At 42.5% G+C, this 15,481-nt stretch overlaps 1 non-coding gene and 1 pseudogene across 1 annotated transcript; one reads left to right on the top strand and one right to left on the bottom strand.

Annotated features, from left to right (window-relative positions):
• Nucleotides 1–8,395: 8,395 nt before the first annotated feature.
• LOC139779811 (uncharacterized) lies at nt 8,396–9,700 on the bottom strand (annotated as a pseudogene).
• A 1,160-nt stretch (nt 9,701–10,860) lies between these two features.
• Trnap-cgg (transfer RNA proline (anticodon CGG)) lies at nt 10,861–10,934 on the top strand. The gene has a single exon. It is a non-coding gene; the product is annotated as a tRNA-Pro (tRNA).
• Nucleotides 10,935–15,481: the final 4,547 nt, after the last annotated feature.

Here is a 15,481-nt window from a genome sequence, read left to right as displayed (position 1 = left end):
TGATCGGTGACCATAGTTAGAGTCCTTCCTTCGATCGACCTAAGAGTGTGGCTTTAGCTAAGGCTTGTTGAGTTAACGGCGTACATTCAATAGGGCGCTTATCACGTTTCTTGGCACCGGTCAGATATGCGTTGAGAGGAGCTTGAGCTTGTGCGACGTTTTTTGAGAATCGACGGTAGAAATTCACAATGCCTAGGAACCTACGTAACTCTGAGATGTCCTTAGGTAGTGGATACTGTAAAACGGCTACAACCAAAATTACATTTCGATACATTGATCGATAATCCAAATCCATACTCGCGTAGACGTTCAAATATAATATGTAGATGTTGCTTATGCTCTGCCTCGTTTTTAGATGCTATGAGTATGTCATTAATATACCCGAAGGCAAAGTTTAAACCGCGGAGAACTGTGTCTATCAGCCTTTGAAAGGTCTGCGCCGCGTTGCAGAGCCCAAAAGTCATTACGTCGAATTCAAATAGACCGAACGGGGTAATGCCAGCGGTTTTAGGACGGTCTTGCGATGCGACTGGCACTTGGTAATATGCCCGCGTTAGATCAATTGTAGAAAATATACAACCGCCAAGGCGATGTGTGAAATCATGTAAATGTAGTATGGGGTACCTGTCTGGATATGTAATCCGATTTACTCGTCGATAGTCTCCACAGTATCTGTAGTCTCCCGATTTTTTAAGTACTAAGTGTAGCGGGCTGGCCCATTGACTTGAGGAAGGGCGACAAATGCCTTGTTTAAGCATACGCTCGAATTCAGCTTTTGCCTGTCTCAACTTCTCCGGAGATAGTCTTCGCGCTGGCTCGGCAACTGGAGGACCCTTCTTGGCCTCAATATAGTGTTGTATTTCGTGCTTGCCTTTCTTGAGCGTACAAGGGTGGGTTATGTCGATGGATTCACGCAATAAATTGTGATAGTCGCTGTTTCCATAGATTGTAGAAAGCGTTGACACTGGGACACGAGCTACCTTTCCGGGAATTGATAACAGTGTGATGCCATCCAGAAGTTTGCGACGTTTAAGATCAACTAGGAGGTTGAACTGACGGAGGAAATCTGCGCCGAGTATTGGTTGTTTGACGTCAGCAATAAGGAAGTTCCAGGTAAACTTGCGACGGAGGCCGAGGTCGACTGTAATTGATCGACGACCGTAGGCGTTGATTGCTGAACCATTGGCTGCATAAAGTTTAAAGTCTACTGCTATGCGTTTACCTAACTTGGCTGCCGGTATAACGGATACATCTGCGCCGGTGTTGATCAGATATCGTGCGCCTGTTGTCTAATCGTTCACTATTAGACGGTTCAACTGCCCTCCGAAGTCTGGGGCTGTCTCCTCACAGACGGGCATATTTAGTTTTCCGAGCTTTCTGGACGACTCTTCTCCCAAGCGCACGGGTCTTCACAGCTGGCTTCCTCACCGAACCTGCGATGGTAAAAGCATAGGTCAGTTCTAAGTTTTCGTGCGCGGCTTAGGGAGCGTGAGCGCCTCCGCTGCGTACTGCCCCGACGCTTTCCTCGTGATCGCGAATGGGCTGTTTCACGTGTAAGCTCCTCAATTGCCAATTTCAGATTAAGCAACTCGTCGTTAACGCCTGCTTGAGCTGCTTGATTGAGACTAACGACGGCGAGGCCGTAAGACTTCTAAGATCTTATCGGGCTGCGAAGCTAACTTGGCAAGATCGGTTGTCTCGCTAATTGCTAGAATGGTACGCACGTTCTCAGGTAGATGTTCCATGAAAATAGTTCTCAAGACAGAATTAATACACTGACCTCCAGCCAAGTTGCGTAATCATTGCAACAAATTCGACGGCTTCTCGTCGACGAGTTTCCCTCTTAGTAAATGTCTGAGTTTTGACTATTTATTTATTATATATAATTATATCTGAGACGAACGGCAAGATGGATTGATCGAGATTAACAATAGTGTAGCGGAATTGAGTTTTGTCGTTTGAGATTCTAGAGATAGCAAAGGCCGCTTTTACTTGGGCGAACCATAAGGCGGGATTCTCTTTCCAGAAGGGAGGTACTTTTACTGCTCGGGCAGCGTCGATGTCAGCGTAGTTAGTGTGCCGAGATCGCTCATTTTGTTCGGCACTTTGCACCGGGCCCGGAGAGTCCGTGCCTTGTTGCGAGATGGACGCGTCACGTTGAGCCGGCGGCGGCGAGTGATACATGACGACTATGCGGCGAATAAGTACTTAGGCCACGCGAAATTAGAGATACACGCGTACGCCGATCGTAGCTAACACGATTTTTGCGAACACGCTCTTCCAGTAGTTGTCGTGCCACTTTTTGCGCGCGATGTAGTTATGCCGTGTTTCGCTACGCGAAAAGTCTATTCCTCGTCCCGGGTGATCTCGTCGGGGTCACCAGCTATATGGGAAACCCGAGGATTAAGGATGATAACAAGGGCTCAGATACAACTCACTTAAATCGTAGTTAAAATCATTACTGTTTGCCTTTACACGAGTCGTTACTTCATATGCCCGCGACCGGAAGCTCGCCGCTCTCTCAGGGCTGCCACCATGCCTGTAAGTCGTGGCGCTAGTGTCGCGCGTATTCGCGAACGTATCTGCCGAGGCGCGAACTATGAGCTGCGTTAGCGTACAGTAATGTCTGCATAATTTACGGTGATGGTTGCCACAGGTCCTCGCCCAACGACTACGACTCCCCCGCTCCTCGTCATCAATACTCATTTATGAGGTTGGAGGCAAACAGACGGCACGGGTAAGAGTCATCTCACAGTCTCTTCTCTGATCTCAGACTATACATGTAGTGCCCGCGCTAGTGCTTCCGAGCATCACCAGGTACGAGGCACAAGGTGAGCTTGTGCCAGCTCAATGGCCACACCTGGAGGGCTTGCTTCTTGCTGACCCCGAACTGATCTTCTAGGAGCAGATATCTATGCGTCAATCATCGAGGAAGGACTTCGAAAAGGGAGCAAGGGGTTCCCGATGGCGCAACAGACCTCGCTGGGATGGCTCGTCTCCGGAGGAGTCGAGGGTCCCAACACACCGGCCTCACTTCAATGCTTGGCGGACGAGGACCTTTTAAGACTGGTCCGACAGTTCTGGGAGCAAGAAGAACTGACACGCCAACCGCTTCCGCTCACTGAGGAGGAGCAAGAGTGGCGAGAATCATTTTGTTCGCACTCACTCTCGCTTTCTGGATGGCCGTTATATGGTGCGACTACCAATAAAGGCCACGCTACCAGACCTGTCGGACTCACACCGGGTGGCCTTTCGCGTTCTGCAAGCAGTAGAGCGCAAGAGCAAGGCGGATCCCGAACTGAAAATGCTGTACTCAGACTTCATGCGAGAGTACGAAGAGATCGGCCACATGTCTCGAGCAGTACCTCGAAGAAACAGCCCCACCGGGCACCGGTGCTTCTTCCCGCATCACGGAGTCTTGAAGAAGAAGGACGACATCACCAAAATAAGAGTCGTCTTTAACGGATCCGCCCGACTACGCCCCGGTGATTCGCTGAATAAGCATCTGCTCACCGGCCCGAATCTATTGCCGGCGCTCACCGATGCGATGTCTTGCTGCGATGGAGGCTCCATCGCTTTGTAATCACTGCAGACATGGAAAAAGAATGTATCGCCAAGTCGCGCTGCACCCAAGCGATCGCAGCCTGCAGCAGATATTGTGACGACCGGATCCGGACGCCGACGTGGAAGAGTTCCTACTCAACACGGTCACGTACGGTCTCACAAGCACACCTTCCTCGCGATTCGATCGCGCAATTAGCTGGCCTCGGACGAGAGGCACCAGTTCCCTCGAGCAGCTATTGTCCTCGAGGAGGAAACATACGTCAACGACGTTTTCTCGGGGGCTGACACCGAGACCGAAGCCCGCGAGATAGCTAATGAACTCGTGATCTTGTGTGCCGCCGGAGGCTTTCCACTGAGAAAATGGGCCGCCAATAAAGACTTGGTCTTACAAGACATTCTGCAGGAGCATCGGCAACTGCAGAGCCTTCCTTCCTGGGATCCTGACTCCAGCCATGCCACTCTCGGAGTGCAATGGAACCCGCAGGAGGATGCTTTCTCATTCAGAGTGCAGCCGGTGAATGTTGCACGCACAACCAAGCGTACCGTGCTCTCACACACTGCACGTCTGTTCGATCCTCTTGGATAGCCCCGATAATCATCCTTGCAAAAATCCAAATCCAATCGGCAATCTGCAAGGCCTGGAGTGGGATGAACCACTCCCCACAGAAGACGAGCAAAAATGGCGCCGCCTCCTTTAAGAGCTGCCATTATTGGCCACTTCCCGCATTCCACGCTGCAGACAACAAGAGACAGCGTGAACGTGGAATTGCACGAATTTGCGGACGCGTCAGAAAGGGCGTATACCGCAGTCATTTGTCTAAAGACCTACTGCAATGGCGGGCGGAACGAGATCACCTTGCTCGGAGCAAAGAGCAAAGTCGCCCTTGTTCGAAGAATTTCATTGCCACGACTAGAGCTTTGCGCGGCAGTACTGCTCGCGAAGATGGCTTTACAGAAGCAGACCACTTTACGTCTCACCAAAGTGCAAGTCCACTTGTGATCAGATTTTATGGTGGCACTTGCATGGATTAAGGGACACCCCGCTCGATGGAGCACTTACGTGGCGAATCGAGTGGCAGAGATTCAGAGCATGCTTCCAGAAGCCAGGTGGCATCACGTCTCCAGCAAAGATAACCCGGCGGACTGCGCGTCGCGCGGCCTCTTTCCGAGCGAATTGATGGACTTCATCCTGTGGTGGCAGGGGCCTTCTTGGCTTGCTGATGATAGCCCGTGCGCTGCAGAAACATCCCCGCTGCCGGACGACGAGATTCCGGAGCGGAGAGCTTACTCGCATGCAGCCAGTAACAGATCCGACGAATCCGACGCGCTACTGTAATTCTCAATGTTGACACGCTTGCTGCGCGGGTGCAGGCGATGGCTGCGAGTGTTGCGCACTCGAAATTCATCTGGTTCGGACTCTCACCTGACTTCGCAGTAACAGGAGAACGCACTATGGATATGAATACGGGCGACGCAAACCGCCTGGTATCTGGAGGAACGGAGGGCACTCTCTGGCGGCAAGGCTGTCCCGCGAAAGAGTAGCCTCATTCGCCTCAGCCCAGTTCTAGACGAAGGACGAATTCTAAGAGTCGACGGCCGACTCAGACATGCCGTTCTGAGTCATGACGAGAGACATTCGGCAATCCTGCCGAAAGACTCTTGGCTTGCCTCTCTGATTGTCGACACCATCGCAAGACTGCACGGAGAAGTGCAGTTGACACTCGCCTCTATCCGCCAACGGCTATGGATACCGGGCAGACGCAATCTCGTAAGGCGACGCATTCACCGATGCGTGACTTGCGTGCGATGGCGGGTGGCAATCCCACAACCGCTTATGGGCAGTCTGCCCGAGCCAAGGGTTACCCGCTCCCGTTCACGCACACCAGAGTCGACTACGCAGGACCAATGCTGCTCCGCACCACGAAGGGCAGAGGACATAAGGCCTTCAAGGGTTTCCTTTCTATATTTGTCTGCCTCAGCACACGAGCCGTGTACTTGGAGGTGGTCTCGGACCTCACCGCCGCGCCGAAGCCTTTCTGACGGCCTTCTAACGCTTCGTGTCGCGAAGAGGCCTGTGCGCAGTCATGTACTGTGACCGAGGTACAAACGTGGGCGCGGATAAGTTGACAGCCTTTTTCAAGGCCTTAGTGGAGGAGAATCCACAGGTCGCTGACCTACTGGCAGGCGAAGACGTGAAGTAGAAATTTAATCCACCAGCCGCACCACACATGGGAGAATTGTGGGAAGCCGCCGTCAAGTCGGTGAAACATCACCTTAGACGGGTAATCGGCGACTCCATGCTCACGTTCGAGGAGATGACCACGCTCCTTTCACAAATAGAAGCTTGCCTGAATTCAAGGCCATTACAAGCCTTGAGTGATGACCCGGAAGACTTGACAACCCTCACGCCGGACCATTTCTTGATTGGAGCAGCTCTCAACGCCATCCCTGAACCATCTCTATCGCAGGCCGCCACGAACCGACTCACACGCTGGCAGCATCTCCAGCAGATGCGCGACCATTTTTGGGAACGCTGGGCCCGTGAATAGTTACACACGCTTCATGAAAGACCGAAATGGTGAACGAATGGTGAATGAGGACGTTCGAGTCGGTGACCTGTGCCTTGTTTGAAACGAACAGAGCGCACCATGTCACTGGCCGCTGGCCAGAATCACGGAGATACACTCCGGAGAAGACGGACAGGTACGAGTGATCAGCGCCAAGGCATCGAGGACCACAATCACTCGCCCTGTGGGAAAGATTGTTCTGCTGCCGCTCACTGAACAATGAATCCCGTGGACTACCATCCACTGACTGCCGCAGAAAGGAATAGTTCCGTCTACCAATGAGGCGGGCGGCAGCCAAACGACGACCCGTTCTGCACTTGCAAGTCCGCGAATTTGGGCGGGCGCGGGACCACCCCCAGAACCGCGAACGCGAGTGACAAGTCTCACCGCGGGGCGGCTGACCTTTCTCGTACTTCATTTACAAACACGAGACTATATAAAGGCATGCCTGCGAACAAGGATTTACCTCTCGCAATTAATAACTCCCCCGAGCATTATACCGGGTGTCGAGACTGCGATTGAGATTTTACAAGGTTGTGAGGACCATTATCCAACCTGGAGCGAGAAGAGTCGTCAGCCCTTCGTTCAAAGGAACGCAGAGCTAAGACTGACCTTTGCTATTTTTTTTTACACTGGGAGAGTCCGCCCCTCCCACTTGGCGAACAAGCTTGTTCGTTCAATGGTGGTAGAGCCAAAGGGCCACTCCATCCGAAGAAATCGCCAAGGAGAAGGAAGGACGTCGACGTACTCGAAGAAAAAGACCGATCAAAAGGAAGAGAGGCCATCATTGTCATCAGCAGAAGACTACGGAGTTGGCCCTGCCCTTCACGACAATCTCGCAGCTTTTTTTCGGTCGGGCTTCCGTACTCCGGGATTTATAAAGCTGACCTTTATATAACATCGGAGAGGTCTCTGACGACATAAGACCAATGTACATATCGACTGAATAAAATGGACTGTTTGTCATTTTAACTCTAACCGAGCCGATTCACTCGCCTTTACTTCCTATCCCGGCGCATCCGAAACAATTGGGTCAAACTGAAGAGAAAAGTTATGTACCATTTTGCAAAATTCGCAATAGTTAACGAGTTATTAATTGAAATGTCTGAACGAATGTGCGCATGAGGAGCGCTAGGCGGGATTCGGCAGGCACGTAAAATGATGCGCGCCGCGTGCCTCTCGTCTCTCGTCGTTCGCCCGTCGCTGCTCGCCGCGCGCCGCGCATCATTTTACGTGCCTGCCGAGTCCCGCCTAGTGCTTTTCATATGCGCTCATTTGCTCAGACGTTTTAATTAATAACTCGCGTTAACTATTGCGAATTTTGTAAAATGGTACATGACTTTTCTTTTTAGTTTGACCCAATTTACCCCATCCTTCCGGCTGGATACTTTTATTTCGAACAATATATATATATATATATATATAACATTAACATTATTTTTCTGACGGAGCACCGCAGCAATTCAAAAATTTTAAAAATTTCTCGAACATTTACAACCATGAGGTCGACTTTGGTGTTCGCGCTGAATGGCACTTCTTTGCCACTGCTCATGGCAAAGGGCCATGTGATGGAATCGGTGGGACGCTGAAACGCTTAGCTGCGCGAGCAAGTCTTCAACGTCCTACCGACCAACAAATTTTGGAGCCGATGGATTTATTCAACTGGGCTAATGAACCGGGCACACTGCCATCCATCACTGTCAAGTATTGGGACAAAAAAATTATGAAATCGCCGCCGAATTTTTGACAGGTCGGTACGATCAAACAAAAAGAATACCTCAGACTCAACGTGTCCACTGCGTCATACCAAGTAAAAATTATAAATTAATTGTTAAAGATTACTCATTTTCGAATAATTATACTGACAAGGGGAACACCAAACATGGCCCCCTCCGATTCCGGCGAGTCTAACATATGTTGTAGTCCTACCCTCCCACTAATTCATGGTAAAGCGATACGACCCAACTCTCAAGCATTTATTATTTTAACAGAGAAATTAATATGTTTTAATTACAACATTTATTATATTTACAAATTATTTAATTAATTTATTTGCTTTGCAATAAAAGTTGTGTAATTGTAAATTATTTAATTATAAGTTTTACTATGCAATAACATTTAATACTACAAAAAGGAAAGTATACAAAGGAAGCCAAAAAAAAAATTAGACTGTTTTTATGTATAAAACTCATAAAAATTTTATTTCTAATAATCAGAATTTATTATTCATCTTCGGAATCAGATTCACAATGAGACAGATTACATGTTTTAGGATGGTATTTATCATAAAAACATTCAAAACATAATATCTTTTTACAATGAGCACATTGAATAAAACCTACACTTTTGCAGATGCACAATTTTTTTACTACTGTTATGGGAAAACAAATATCATTCATATTTAAAAATATTGGCCTCTCTTCTATTAATTTTGATGCGTACCAAGCATATAAAAGCATCGGTTGAAAAACGGGAGCGCTCAATTGATGTAACAGCAGCGAATGTATTTTTATTGCGTCCTCGCGAGTACCGATTTCTCGCTGCTGTTGTAATAAAAATGAACAATTTTGCAATCGCTTTATAAAATTTTTTACCTGTCGATAAAAATATACATCGCACGGCTGACAAAGAGGGGTGCATTTCGGAGGAATCACCTTAACAGTACACGATGCTCTATTTGTTTCATCTTCGAAAATATCATCATACAACGTTAAATCGGTTTGACCTCCCCACGAGTCTATCAATAACAAAAATTTATTGTCTACAACATACGGAGACAAACAATATTTTAAATAGTCGGTTTATATATGTTTTGTTAATTTGCCCGACTTTGAACACGAAACAAAAACGTTTTTATATTCGCTTATTAATGTATCTACTTTTTTTTGCACCGTCGGACCAAATTTTCCTGTCGATTCCTGCATGCACAAGAAAACCACAGGTAACATTTTGCCCGATGCAGTTATGGCGTATTGTGCAGTATACGAATGAGAAATATTATGCAAGCTTTTCTTTTTGATAAGGACGGTCTTTGAGCCTTTTGGTGCGAGCGATCTATTATATGGAATTTGGTACTGACATCCCGTCTGATCCGTATTAATAATGAAATTACAATCAAATTCGGGCATAATTGCCCTCGTTTGTGTTTGAAATCGTTCTGCTGCCTCCAAAGTTTCTTCCAAGGTTGCGTGATCTCTGTTGCTTATGTATCTGGTTATTTTCCTTTGCCGAATTTATACTTCTGTTTGAATCTATCGGTCCAACTAGAGCTGGCAGAAAAACTGAAATTATCATTTAATAATGGAAAAGCTGTCGCCATCGCCCATTGCTGTAGAGTTCTTGTTGTTATCTAAAAATTGATGTTAATGTACTTTTCTAAAATCGTTATTTGATAATATTAATATTTTATAATATAAATATTTTCCAAAATTATACCTGCTCAAGACACTGTCTTGCTTCTGTAAAGTGTTCGAATGTTTGCGTTTCAATGTATTTCCATTGTCAATTTTTGTTCCTCCTCGTTTAACATCTTCTTTCCATATACGCAGCATTTTTTTATTTTTTAACTTATGGCAACCTGCCTCTGTAAAGTTTTTAAAGTCCATTGCGGATGCATCTCGGCAAGAGCAACTGCTTTTTCTTTATACGATAATGGTATATGTTCATAATCGCGAGAAAATGGCAATTCTGGCTGGAATTCTGGACTTTCACGAGGTATACACTATAAGCAAAGGAATTGCATTGCATGCTATATTATTTTTATCTATTACGCTGACTCAAGAAATAAAAAACACAAAAAATATTAGCAAAAATTCAAACATACCTCCTCATATTCTTCTGCATTGTCAATGTCAATATCTTCGGCACCTATTAGATCTTCATCTATTATTATTTTGCGATCGTCCAACATAAACATAATTTCATTAAAAATTGCTTCGCCCATAGCGATAGAAGCGTGCGATATTTGTGCTGGTGGTGTATTTGTTAGCAGATTTTCTGCTTCCAGCAAACTCTTACAATATATAAGAGCGTTAGTCAAGTTATTTTTCATATCATCATCCTTCCAAGGCTCTCTGCTTCCGAGTTTGAATCCGATATATTCTGTTCTACACTTTCACTAGTACTTGGCTCTTGCATTTTTCTGACAATATTTTTTCACTTTTTGCACTACACGCTGTATGTTCCGAACGCTAGCTCTTGCTCGATTTGAATGAACTCAACGGTCTAACGACCTAACCTAACCTTTCAACAACCCCAGCCACACAAAGAAAACAAGTTCTCAGGTAGCGCGTATATCAGATTACACAATAGCAGATACCCGTACCAAGAAGGAAACTTTCTCTGTAGTCAAAATTCGTTGCTGATACAAAAATAAAAATCGTGGAAAAGTAAAAATAAATTTAAATATGTTTATTGTACAATACATAAATTTTAATTAAATGTTTATTGCATAGTAAAACTTATAATTAAATAATTTACAATTACACAACTTTTATTGCAAAGCAAATAAATTAATTAAATAATTTGTAAATATAATAAATGTTGTAATTAAAACATATTAATTTCTCTGTTAAAATAATAAATGCTTGAGAGTTGGGTCGTATCGCTTACCATGAATTAGTGGGAGGGTAGGACTACAACATATGTTAGACTCGCCGGAATCGGAGGGGGCCATGTTTGGTGTTCCCCTTGTTAGTAAGATTTGTTATTGCGTTAAATATTACCACATGCCTCAGTGGTCGAATTGGTAAGACGCCCTACACGGAATGAGGGAGGTTCCAGGTTCGAACCCTGGCTGAGGTAATATTTTTCGCAATAAATTTAATTATTTAAATTTAATTAAATGAGATGCTTATATATAAGTACCGAAGATTATTTCAATAATTAAAAAAAAAACCAAAACCCATGGTTGAAAAAGTCTTGACGATTAATCTGACCAAAACCAATGGTCGAAGTGTCACGACATTAGCCAAACGTTGTCGAATATAAAAATAGAGTCTTTCTCGTTTAATAATTATTGGCGAAACAAATACATATAATTTTCAAATAAATTTTTTTTTGTAAAAAAAACTTGACGCTGCTAGACTTTGAAATTTAAACATTAAAACATTAGTACTAAATTTTGATTAAATAAAAAACCAATAAATATTTAGGGAAGAATGCGACGGGAATAAAAAGCAGCGCCAAGTTTTTTACGAGAAAAATTCATTATTTTATTTTAATTAAATATTTTTATTTGTACTGTACCTCTTAAATTCTTTGTGATTAAAATGATTTTTTGTAATATTATAATTTTGTTAAGGAGAATTAAGAAGCTATTACCACTTTGGTTGGAATAGGAAAAACCCTTGGAAATGAAACACAAAGATTATACCACTTGGATTTTATTTTTTAAAAGTAGTTGCACAACAATTAGTTTTCAAAGCAATATATATATTCTCTTTGCAATTGGCGCAATTTAAAGATTTCACATCTTGTTTTGAAATACATGTCACTTGGGTTGAGTTAAGTAACATAATTTTGTGATATAATAATTTTGTTAAGGAGAAATTGAAGCTACTACCACGTAGATTAGATTTTTGGATTTATACATATCACTTAGGTTGAGCTAGGTGACATAATTTTGTGATATAATTTTGTTGAAGAAAATAAAGCTACCACTTAGGTTGGATTTTTGAGTTTACAAAATACATTGCATGTACTTGATGCCTTTTTATTAAAAAAAGTAATTTTGTACTGATACAATGAACTTCTGCAAAATAAGACTTTATATGAGTCAGAAATCATTATTATTTGTTTTTCTTTTATTTAGAGACAGAAACAATTTATTATTTGTTTTCCTTTTATTTAGAGCCAAAGCGTACTGTAAGTGTGTTCGTAAAACGTGCAATATAATCAAAAGTATTTTGTAATTTTACGTTTAATATGTAGGTACGTTGTTTTTTTTTATATAAACTACTTTTATATAAACTACTTTTTATATAAACTACAATTAACAACTTCTTGTATAACGTATGTTTGTAATCTTGCATAAACAAGTAATCTCAACATGTATGTATGTATACTGAATAAAGTTTATTAAAATTATTACGTAGATTTACGTATAATAGTGACATTCATGGGCAGTGACAACAGCAGCAGATCGTACCGATTGGCTACAAGGACAGATCATTTCGAGAAACTCGAGAACTTTCTATTTTGTAGCCAATCAGTACGATCTGCTGCTGCTGCTCCACTGCCCATGAAATGTCATCTTAAGTTGTAATTAGACGTAGAAAAACGTAGAAATTATGCGTAACTAGTTTCTACGCATAATTAATGTTTCTATGTTTTAGTATGCTTATCTACAACAAATGAAAAAATGCCCGAAACCGCGCATTTTCTCGTGAATAGTTGCAATTTTAGCGTAGTTTGGCATTAAGTTAATTGGATCTCTAATTTAGTTGTAGTTTCCGCGGATTTTTTGTCGTAGTTAGTTGTAGTTTGGCGGAGTTGTTAAAAATGTTTGAGAATTTTTTACGCTCATCTACAAACAATTAAGAAAGTTTTCGAAATCGCGCATTTTCTTGTGATTAGTTGTAATCTTAGCATTATTGTTTAACATTAAAACTTCTTCTTTCCATGTAGCATCTCTACTTTACTTGTAGTTTCCGCGTATTTTTTTCGTAATTGGTTGTAGTTTGGCGCAATTGTTGCATAAAAAGTTGTAGAATTTTTTCTGCCACGCTTTCGTTACGTTGATGTTGTACATGTATAATGTATGGTACAAAAGATGTGCAGTGACAACGTAACGATAACGATACTGCCGTTAAAAGGCCCCTTAGTCATGACGTATATTATGGGAATTCTTGCGCATGCACATTAGAAAAAGCGTCATGTAAGACATCTTTTAGCCGAATTTTCGTTCAGTCAAAAAGTCGACTTTTTGTGTAGTCGGAAAGACATCTTTTAGACATCTTTTCGTCTAGCCGAAAAGACGACTATAAACAGATATCTTTTCATCATCTTTTAGACATCTTTTCGTTATCTTTTTTTATGTGCTGTCTGGGGGGTATTGCGTGACCCCTCGTGTATAGCCGCGCGTCCGCCCGAAAAAATCGCTCTCTCAAGCCGGTCACCTATCCCGAGTATAGTACCGCGTCCATGTTGCTTGACTTCAATGATCGAATGGACAAGTGATGATCCTTTGACTCTGACGCTTCCTTCTTACCTGTACTTGTCCATAACATATATTTAAAGTAATTAAGACTTTAATCGACTATACTGGCAAAGATTATAATCGTGGCAACGATTATATCGTCATGACAAATCGTCACGCCGTTTCGACCATGGATTCTGGTTCTTCTAAAATTGATGTAATTTAGATGATTATTATAAGCATCCTAGCTATTTGAATAATTTAATTTATTGCGAAAAATATTTACCTCAGCCAGTGTTCGAACCTGGACCTCCCTCATTCCGTGATGGGCGTCGTACCAATTCGACCACTGAAGCATGTGGTAATATTTATCGCAATAACATGTATTAAGATGACAAACAATAATAAGATGGAACACCGATTTTTCAGTCAAAGGTGTATATTCAAACCGAATAAGTAACATTTACTTTGCCAGTCAATAATTAACCTAATTAAAACTTTAATCGACTATGTACTGGCAAAGATTATAATCGTGGCAACGATTATAATCGTCATGACAAATCGTCACGCCGTTTCGACCATGGATTCTGGTCCTTATAAAATTGATGTAATTTAGATTCTTATTATAAGCATTCTATTTGAATAATTTAATTTATTGCGAAAAATTATAGGTTAATTATTATTGACTGGCGAAGTAAATGTTACTTATTCGGTTTAAATATACACCTTTGACTGAAAAATCGGTGTTGCATCTTATTATTGTTTGTCATCTTAATACATGTTATTGCGATAAATATTACCACATACCTCAGTAGTCAAATTGGTACGACGCCCGTCGGAATGAGGGAGGTTCCAGGTTCGAACCCTGGCTGAGGTAATATTTTTCGCAATAAATAAAATTATAAGGGTGGCTGTGGTCTGGTGGGTGTTATATTAGGAGAGGTGCTAATATATTAATAACAATTAATCAGCAAGCGTGTATATTCTTAAGACTCACTTTAATCGTGTCTGCGACTCTCTGTGTTACATAGATGCGTCGCTCGTGTATCGACATAGGTTCGCATGGTTATCCTTAAGGCGGGTTCTCAACTCCCTAACATCCCCCTTTTTCAGATAATCAGCTAGTCTACTTATAAGTTTAATCTATCCGGTTGTTTTATTATTCTTTCGCTTCTAGTAGTTGTCGGATTTCGGTAGTTTAACTCAGCCTCATCTAAACCTCCCTCTGTATTGCTTATCTCTAGTTCGCTTTCTGATGCTATGCTATTCTCTGTATCTGACGCGACATCCCTTTCTCTGTGATTGTCCTGCCTATCCCTTTCTCTTCCGACTTCATCATCTTCTACTCTTTCTCCCCTATCACTTTCTATTTCAATATAACATTTCTTTGTTTCCTTCTCATCCTCTTCTCTCGGACTGTTAAACAAATAATGGTTCCTCGGTACTCTTCTATTTTTTGCATGCTTAGCAACTTTAATAAATACTCTGTTTCTGATATATTCAGAACCATTATCTGTTTTTACATGGTATGTTCTATCTCTAGTTTTCCGTATTACAAAACCCGGTATCCAATTGCCCTTTCGTTTTAGCTGTATCGCTACTCTACTTCTATTTTTTATTTCTGGTAACGACCTTGTTCCTCTCTTGTTATAGTAATGTTGTTGTATCTTTTGACTATCTCTAATTGCTTTTCCTAACTTTTCCCTATCTACTAATTTGGGTATTAACTCCTCGTTAGTACTTGGAACTGTTGTTCGTAACTTCCTGCTCATTAGAATTTGGGACGGTGAGAAATTCTCAAAGATTGGCATGTTTCTATAATAAAGGAGTCCCAAATAAATATCTTTCCTTTCTTCTAGAACTTTTTTAAACATGTTCTTAGCCGTTTGTACATTGCGTTCAGCCATTCCATTTGATTGTGCATATGTAGGAGAGGTAAGGATATGAGTGAACTCCCAGTCTCTAGCAAATTTTTTGAATATATGTGACAAAAACTGTGGTCCTCCATCACTTATTACTATTAGCGGTATGCCGTGCCTCGCAAACATTGCTTTTAAAACATTGATTATTCTGTAACTACTACTATCATCTGTCACTTCTTCTATTTCTATGAATTTAGAATAATAATCAATTGCTAGAAAATACTTTTTCCCCTGTAGCTCAAACAGATCGCACCCTACTTTATTCCACGGCAACATTTTAATTTCATGTG

This window comes from Temnothorax nylanderi, unplaced genomic scaffold, assembly GCF_030848795.1.
Source record: "Temnothorax nylanderi isolate EJ_2023f unplaced genomic scaffold, tnyl_v1.0 TNYL_tig0242_pilon, whole genome shotgun sequence".
Classification (NCBI taxonomy): Eukaryota; Metazoa; Arthropoda; class Insecta; order Hymenoptera; family Formicidae; genus Temnothorax; species Temnothorax nylanderi.
Note: the sequence above shows the minus strand (reverse complement) of the source record. Positions and strands in the feature narration are given on the sequence as shown.